This window comes from Eriocheir sinensis, chromosome 1 (assembly GCF_024679095.1).
Source record: "Eriocheir sinensis breed Jianghai 21 chromosome 1, ASM2467909v1, whole genome shotgun sequence".
NCBI classification, from domain to species: Eukaryota; Metazoa; Arthropoda; class Malacostraca; order Decapoda; family Varunidae; genus Eriocheir; species Eriocheir sinensis.
The window spans coordinates 19,006,550-19,016,298 of NC_066509.1; positions in this window are offsets into that span (position 1 = coordinate 19,006,550).

Below are 9,749 nucleotides of genomic sequence, written 5' to 3' on the forward strand. Positions count from 1 at the left end.
CCCATTATCCCCTTTCTATCAAACACCTTTGTTGCCTGGCTTTTTCATACCTTCCTCTACAGCTCGTCTGCTTCGTTTATTTTGTTTAGAGCTTCTTTCCCTTTCCCTTCCCCCTTCCATCACTTATCTTTGTTACCTGGCTTTTTCATCTCTTCTGCCATCCCCACTCCCCCCGGCCCTATGCACACACGCCTCATCTGTCCTAGTCTGCTTTCCCTCGTATGTTATGGTCATCTTTTGTCACGTGTCTTCATTAAGTTATTTTCCTTTTCTCATCATGCATATTAGGATTCACGTAACGCCATTCATTAATTCATCCATTCATTCATTGACTCATTCATTCATTCATTCATTCATTTTCCCCATCTTTATATCTGTCACAAACACACACACAATAAAAACTTTGAATGGGGTCAACTGCTGGAACAACAACAACAACAACAACAACAACAAGAGTAACAACAGCACGCTAATACTCACAAACCTAATAAATTCTCAGGCGACGGATGCGGGAGTGACCTTCAGGAGGAGGAGAAGAAGGAGGAGGAGGAGGAGGAGGAGGAGGAGGAATGGCTGAGAGGGCACGAAGAATAGAAGGAAGAATTGGTTATGTTGTGGTGGTTGTGGTGGTGGTGGTCAGGTTGTGGTGGTGGTTGTGATTGCGGTTAGCCTTTTGTTGTTGTTGTTGTTGTTATTCTGAGGCTGTATTAAATTTTGAGATAAGCGGTTGTTCAATGAGGAAGTGTTTCATAATGAGTATCCTATTATATCCTTCTATCTTTCAATCAAATGTACTGCGTAGGCCTGATAAAATTCCTAGGGCTGTAATTATGTCCCGTGTGATTGATAAGGTGATCTGTGTGTGTGTGTGTGTGTGTGTGTGTGTGTGTGTGTGTGTGTGTGCAGTGATATTGTTATGACGCCAGTGTTGTTGTTTCACTTATTTGCTGACCTGTCTTCGTCTGAGTGGTGGGGGGTCAAGGGGTAATGCGGAGTCGACAGGGAGCTGCACTGCTGACCTCACGATGATCGGGCACCAGGTATGTAATTGTCGCCCAGGTGTGTCTGTCGTGCGACGTGAAAAAAATATATGACAAACACGATCAAAATTATAAGCATGTGGTGAAACTTGAGAAAAAACTAGTGTGTGTGTGTGTGTGTGTGTGTGTGTGTGTGTGTGTGTCATTATGACTGACTGTGGAAAGACAACCTGTAGGAAGCGACCAAGTTATGTGCCTGCCCACCACTGTTATGTAAGCAAGTCCTGCCACACACGCACGCACTTAAAATCCGCGGCGACGTATGAATGCGGCGGGAACATGATGTAAGGGGTGACCAGGCCGTCGGTAGGGGGAAGGGGTCGAAGGGAACAGGGGAACAAGGGGAACAAAATGGCGCTGTACTGAGCAGCGAGCGTGCTGGGAGCTGAAGGGCGGCTGGACGTGGATGCGGGAGCGAATGTGTGGCCGGTGCGGAGGTGGGCGACTGACTGAGGCTGGCTGTCCCTGGCACCCCCACGCCCACCAGAACATCCTGCAGGAGAAGAGAGAGAGAGAGAAGACCATGGAGACGAGAAGAAGGGAAAGGAGAGATAGGAAGAAGAGAAGAAAAGGATAAAATACGTCTCCAAGCTCACCAAAGCATCCTGCAGAGAAGAGAGGAGAGAAAAGCATGGGAGACGAGAGAAGGAGGAGAGATAGGAAGAAGGAAGAAAGGACAAAAATACATCTCCAAGCTCACCAGCATCCTGCAGGAGAGAGAGAGAGAGAAAAAGCATGCATGAGAGGAAAGGGAGAGGAGAAGATAGGAAAGAGAGGAGAGAGGAAAGAGTATAGGGACAACAATACGTCTCCAAGCTCACCAAAGCATCCTGCAGGAGAGAAGAGGAAAGAAGAGCAAGGAAGACGAGAGAAAAGTAGAAACTGAACATCCAACAGGAGGGGAGAGAAGAGAGAAGAGAGCAAGGAAAACGAGAGGAGAAAGAGAAGGAAAAGAACATAAATTTATCCACACACCCACCAGACAATCCCTCAGGAGAGAGAGAGAGAGAGAGAGAGAGAGAGAGAGAGAGAGAGAGAGAGAGAGAGAGAGAGAGAGAGAGAGAGAGAGAGAGAGAGAGAGAGAGAGAGAGAGAGAGACGAGATTATGAAAAGGTAAAAAAAACACACCTCCACCCTCACCAGAAGAGAAGAAGCGAGAGGAGTGAGAAAGAAAGAGAAGAAAAAGAAATCTCACTTGCCCAGAACATCTCACAGAAGAAGAGAGAAGACAGGAGCGAGGGAAACAAGAAAAGAAGAAAAAAAAGAAGAGATGGAAATAAAAGACACTCAAATGGATAATCACACGAAAGTACTGGACTGATGAGGCTTAAATGAGAAGAAAAAAAAGATGAGTTGAGGAAGAAGTTAAAGACATGCAAAGGAAAAGAGAGATCGACATACTTCCAAACATCTCAGGACTTACCCACCCACATTTGATAAGGCTTTCCTAGAGGCTGTGGGCTTTTTCAGGGGTAGTTTTACAGGCCTAGTGATAGTTTGACAAGGCATCTGCACCATGAATGTGAAAAAGCACTCATGGGAACCCGACTAATCTCCTTTGTGGGCTTTAGAAATAGTTATTGTAGGAGTCAAAAGCGTCTGAGAATATGGGGTAGAGTATCACGCTGGTTCAGGAGGGGTGATGCTGATGCCGGAGGTGAGTGAAGGACTTGACTTGGAATGAATGGAAGACTGACGAGGTACAAGAATGAAGACGCAGCAGGTACGAAGGCGTAGGAGGACGACGTGGACTGCGATAATGAATGGAAGACTGACGAGGCACAGGAATGGAAAACGCAGCAGGTACAAAGGCGTAGGAGGACGACGTGGACTGCGATAATGAATAGAAGACTGACGAGGCACAGGAATGGAAAACGCAGCAGGTACAAAGGCGTAGGAGGGTCGACGTGGACTGCAATAATGCCAACAAGGAAGTCAGGAAAGGAGATATGAATGCTCGAGGCTGGTAGAAGAAAAAGAGCAAGAATAAGAAAAGGAAGAGAAGGAGGAGAAGGAGGAAGAAAAAGAAGAGAAAGAGGAGGAGGAGCAGAAATACAGTGAAAGAGGATCTAAGGTGCGATCAAAGAGCAATTCTGAATATCTATAATGCGATAAACGTGTGTGTGTCTGTGTCATTTATTTGAGGCATCACGAGTTAGAACCAATTATACACCTGACACTATATTCTGTGGGTAATTAACAAGGTAAGGGGATCGAAGCGGCGCCGTGACTTCCACCCTTCATTTGTTCTCTTTCCCTTTTTTAAGCAGCATCCACAACCACCTCTCTCAACGCTCTCACAGTAACACCACCAGCACCAGTACCTTAACATCCTCCGCCACCGCTACCACTAAAAACAACAATAACAGCAACAACAACAACCCATACATCCCCTAGCACTCCTCTCCCATAGTAAGACACTCCCCATTCATTCATGTCCTCCCTCCATTGGTCTGTCTACTCTACGCTCTAGTCAACACTCGGCAGTCTTCACGCAGATCAGTGTTGTTATCGCCTCTCACTATCATGTTTCGCTCCTCCGACATCCCTTCGACTTCCCCTCGTCCTCCCCACTACCAACCAGCAAGGGTTAACACCGCGTAGGGCTAAATTTGAACGTGGCAAAGTTGTATCACTAGTAGCAATGTTGTGTAAGTACATGTATTAGTAAGTGTTGTTCTGGAGATTAAAGGAGTAGTGGGGAATAAAAAAGGAGTGAAATGAGTCTAAGAAGTGTAGGACGATGGAGTCAGCTGATTCGAGGGATGGAGGTTAGAACTCAAGGCTACAATGAGCACGCCTCTCGTGACGGGCGTAGCATTAGTGAGATCGCGGTAACCAATAGTGTCTGAAACATGAGTCTGATTAGTTTAAATGTTTATTGGCCCAATCAGTTTAGCAAATATTGTGGTTCTGGTGGTTCTGGTGCACTGAAGCGCCGCGGTCATTCTATTCCTGTGTTGTTCACGCCCTTGTCCCTCCAGAGCAGAGCAAACGGGGCGGCTCGTCCTACTCATAAGCAGATATCCGTGCACCCAGCCATTCATTCTCAAGGAGCCACAAGCAGATGTGTAAACTCCTTTTTTTTTTCATCAGCTATAAGAGAGGGTGTCTTTATTACCTTTTTTACAGTTATGAAGCAGATCAAGGGAAAAAAAGCCCACTAATCACTGCCCTTAAATATAGTATCATTAATATAATACCTATTTTAATGAAAAGATTATTGTTCTCATCAGTTATTTCCTGTAGAAGATATTTCAGCCAGCAATTAATAATCTGCATCACCATTTTTGTTCCTCCATAAAGTATCATTTTCCCATAAAGTAAACCAAGTGAATTATTCTTATTAATAAATTAACACTATATATACTGTTGAACATTATGTTTGTTTTGTTATGGCTTTCAGGTACATTTCACAGGCAGGCATGTTCTTATTAGCTGACCCATTTGGACACACCCACTTGTACTTCTATATATATCCCATCTGTCACCAACTTGTTCTTAGGTCCTTCCATCCAGGACCATTTGCTAAGTGAAATGGCCTTGAGTCACACGCTCTTAGTAAAATTGAAGCCATTGCCTCCTGTGGCAGCCATTATCTCACAAGTTTTTCTAATATATGAAGAAAAAAATAGGAAGTTTTTTTTTTATTATATGTGCACAGTACAGTCATGCATAAGACAAACTTACTGATTGCTTACTGCATCCCTGCCCCATGCAGTGGGAATTATTATCACACTCTCAGACTGAGTATTCCACACTTACTTATCCTACTTAATGTCTACATAACAAATATATTATTCAGGAAATGGACCCAGTTACTTCTACATGAGAGGTCCCATTAATCAACTTTATTGCATTCTCACAACAAATACAACTTTCATAAGTTCTCACATATAATTGTGCATCATGAAGATTGTAGATCACACACACACACACACACACACACACACACACACACACACACACACACACACACACACACACACACACACTGATGCAAGGAAAGACTGGTACAGTTGGGGCTGCCATCTTGGAAGAAAGAAGTGAGAGGTGACATGACTGCAGTGTTAGACAATGACGGAAGAAGACAAATTGTTGTAGATAAAGATTTGTTTGTGTGGGATGCGAGCAACAAGGACATAAATAGAAATAGATGAAAGATGCTTGAAGGACATCAAGAAATCCAATTTTTCACATAGGTTCCTGAACTGTGGAACAGCCTGGACAAAGAAAATGTCTGGTCCAAAAATCGAATGAGTTTAAAGCTGAGTTTGACTGATTAAGACATGGAGGCAGGACCACGAGTGTAGCTCATTTCTGTATAACACAACTCGCATACAACAAAATTGCATTGCCTTAAATATTCTGAAAACACAACATTGTGTATGAGAATATAACTTTGACACATAACCCAACTAATACAAATAATGCATATACCAAATTAGCAAAGAAAATAGCCATTAATAAATAATAAAATACTCTTAAAATACATATTGTAGGCATTGCTATAATTTCTTCTGTAAAAGAATTCCACACACACTAAATTCTTTGGTTAAAATTAAGGTGTACATACTGTATGGTATCTCTAGCGACTGAGACTGATCTTTCAGATCACAAACAATTACTAGCTATAAAAAAATAAAATTATGTCAAAACAAAAAATAAATGTTATTACTTAGGACCTGAGATCAGCTTCTGATAACTGAGTAACATGAAGGTTCCATTATTTTGCAGACAAATAACAACTTTGCTGGACAGTTTTCAAAAGCAGTAAAACAAATACTGTTTATGTATATGATAGTGTAACTTCTGTTTATAAAACATAAAAAACTTGACCAGCTTATCTAACTTAAATTTATTTTTCTTCCTTGACCAAACTATTTTATGCAGTGTTGTTTGTAATGTGCTGGATATTTATATTGAATGCACTGTAGAAAAGTCAATATGTGATTTAAACTATGTTGCAGTGATGGACTAATGGTTCTTATATTTTTAAATAAAGAAAATATCTAAATTTTGAGCTCTGATTATGTTACTTTGATTGGCAGAAGCAAATGAGATTATTAATATTCAGAAGGATATAAAGATGCGTACAACAGACATTTTGTGAAGACACTTAAACAATTCAAGAAAATATCTATGCCATTTTTTGGCACCAAACACATATCAGCTTCACAGTTTTACTAAGTTAGATTTTATATTTCTTAGTCACATATAATATTATCTTATTCCCAATATTATTATGAAATCTGAATTTTTACTTAAAAATTATGATGCATTGATTGAAACATTCATTCCACTCAGACCAGTAACATGAGTTCCATCTTCCAGTCTTCATAATGACATGTGAAGGTACTGAAGTATGTATGACCATGTCAGGTAAAAAATAAACTACATGTCAAAAAAAGGGTCCGCATTTAAATTGCTCTTTTGGAATTGGAAGCCTATTTCCTTGATGTCTTTCATGCATCTGAGCTTCATTAATTTGTATTTATGTTCTAATGTGCCACAAATTCTTACCAGATCACTTAAAAATTATATGTAGTATGTATTTGAGTGTGTGTGTGTGTGTGTGTGTGTGTGTGTGTGTATCGGGGCAGCAGTCACTTGGTATAAATTATGATATGTGAGTGGGAAAGATAGTCTACCAAGAATCCAGCACTACCCTCAAAGATGATAATTACAAGTTTTCTTTTCCAATTACAAACAAATGAAGTCACATAACTTTCAATAAAATAGATAAGGAAGTTGGTACTCTGGCAAAATTAAATATTTAAACCACAAGAAAACATAAATTTATGATAAAGCTGGTGAGCATCTCATCATCCACTAATAGTGCTTGTAATTTGAAAGCCCCAGACCACGAGGCAAATGAATAAATATTTTAGTGGGAGCAAACTGTGACACTCATTTAGTTTCATTAGACATTCATGGCAGCATGAGTGTGAGCATTGAATTCAGGAAGAATTGAAACTTGGGATAGAGAATATAGATAACCTACACAGAACTTAAGGCAGAGTTATAACAGCATGAATCTCAAATAATTCCTGTACTGAGTATTCCATGGTTTCAGATCCAGTGAGTATTAAATATTTTGTTTTCGACTTGCAGAGAAACTAGAAAAGTAGACTTGTCCTACTGTGTGTAAAATTCTTCCTTTATGAAGGACAATAATCTCACTATATTGCTACAACCTTACAGATGACCATTACCTGTCACTAACTTCATATCAGTTGACTTGCATGTATACTTGCTTTATCCATAATATATATATATATATATATATATATATATATATATATATATATATATATATATATATATATATATATATATATATATATATATATATGGTGTTATTCTCTTGTATTTTTTTTCTCAACTTCTTATACATATATCCATTCAACAACCATGGTGATAACACAACCTTGCCTCACTCTAAAATTTACCAGCAGCGATTTATCAACTCTCAGGATCTGAAACATGGCACCATCATCTTAAGAATATAAAATCTCAAAAGACCTTTCTGTAAATACCGTTATCAGCATTGTACTTGCATCTTTTTTCTTTTTTTTTTCTTCTTTTTTTTTTCTTTTTTCATTTGGCAAAGACAGAACCTTTCTACTTCTTTTCCAAATATATGGTTTCAGAGAAAAGCTTTGCAGTCCCATCATATCTTACACAGGCAGTGTTACAATACACTGCCCATCATAGAGAACATCATCCTTCCCATCACTAGCAAGGTGTTGTGTTACTTCAGCAGTCACTTTTATGCACCCAACAAAATCTCTCAATGTCTGTTTGAACAAGTCATACATGGCCCTGGCACACCAATGTTTCACATTTACAAATGCCCCAGAGCTGCTTACCTCAACAAAATTATACTATTTTAATGATAAAGGTGTTGGATAAAGCTTTCACAAGACTATTATTTTACAAACTGATTACACAAATGACTACCAAGTAGTATCTATGCCATCTAACCTACTGGGTGGCAAAATATCTTCTACAAAACTTGAGTGCTTTGTTACATGTTTTAGACTCACTTGTGTGCAAAACAACTACCTATTATCTACACTCCAAACAACAGATAAATTTCACATTAACTTTTGTAGTAAATGTACATATCCAAAAAATATATATAATAATGATAGAAAGACAAAACAGATCACACTTAAAACAGGTTCAGAATTGATTTTTTTCTTCACAATTCTATTCAACATTAGTTAATTAAGGGAATTTTTATGTAAGTACTTATTAACATGATGCAATTATGTTACACAGCCTGATAGAATTATTGTGTGTGTGTGTGTGTGTGTGTGTGACATACTTCCATGCAAGAATACTCAGGCTTCTCTGGATACCATTCTCATAAGCAAGCAAGGTATCCATGAATATGAGAATGCACACAAGAGATCAGTTGCGTAACAGCACAAAACAAGATAGACACAAGGTGCCAAGTATTTGTGACCATCCTAGTACCCTGACCAAGTGATCCTTTGTCTCCTGCATTTGCTGAACATCTGCAGGCCAATCTCCAAAGAATGCAAACAGACCATGCTTGCTGACATAACAGTATATAATATATGTGCATACAAAAAAAATATTAATACCATCAACTAACATACATCCAGTAGACTTAGGATGCAGTGGTAATGGCTTCAGGTATAAAAAAAGCTAAAAGCATAACATCAAAAGTAAAAAGAGAATAAATATACAAGTTAAAAGAGAAAACATTGGCCATTGAAATGAGTCGGTGATATCCTGACAAAATACTATGAATACAACAGTCAATGATGCCAAATGATGACTCACTACCCATGGAGATTCAGGCAAACAGTTTTCATTTTCAAGCTTAAAAGGGTGTGTATGATTGATTGATTCATTTTGCCGTATGAATTTGCTTTCCTTTCCAGCCTATCAATTGTGGCGCTCCCTGCTGATGTGAGGTAAGCGACATGGGGGTCTATCTTGGGATATGACTTGCCTCGCATCAACCAACTATATATATAGCCTATTCAGGTCGTTTTGAGACAATTTTTCAAACTCAAATTCAAAGAAGCTGTGGCATTATGGTGGATTTATTTTCATACAAATGCTTAGGAACAGTGAAGAAAGGCAAGGGGAGTCAGTTTCTTGTGTGTTAAGTTTGCCCCATTTCAGCAGGGAGGAGCGCCACAATTATTGGTTTTATAGTTTCCCTCATCTCTATTTAGCACCTCCCTTTACCATTCTAACCTTCTTTGTGGGTAGTCTCCCCAATCTTTACCCATTATTTCACTGATCTAGTTCCCTCCATCATTTTAATACAACCACACTGCCTCAGAACATTATTTGGCTTTCACATCTCACCTGCACTGCCTTCTTTATTTCTGTGTTAGAATAACCGTGTTTATATCCTTCATTTTTGTAACCTCAACTTCCCCTCCCACTTTTTGCATGGTCTTAGACTGTACCACTTCTTTTTATTCGACTTTCCTGGAAGAGCATTATTTTACAGTAATATTTTCATCTTTTTATCACATATATAATATGTATTTGATCGAACACTCTCTCTCTCTCTCGATATATACATGGGGCCTTGTACTTTTCTTGCTGCAGTACGATCTAGTTAACAAGAGGCCAATGAGCAGCACAGTGACATTGATGCCGAGTCTGCGAGTCCCGCTCTAAAAGATTTTTCGCACCAGGTTACGTGACACCAAC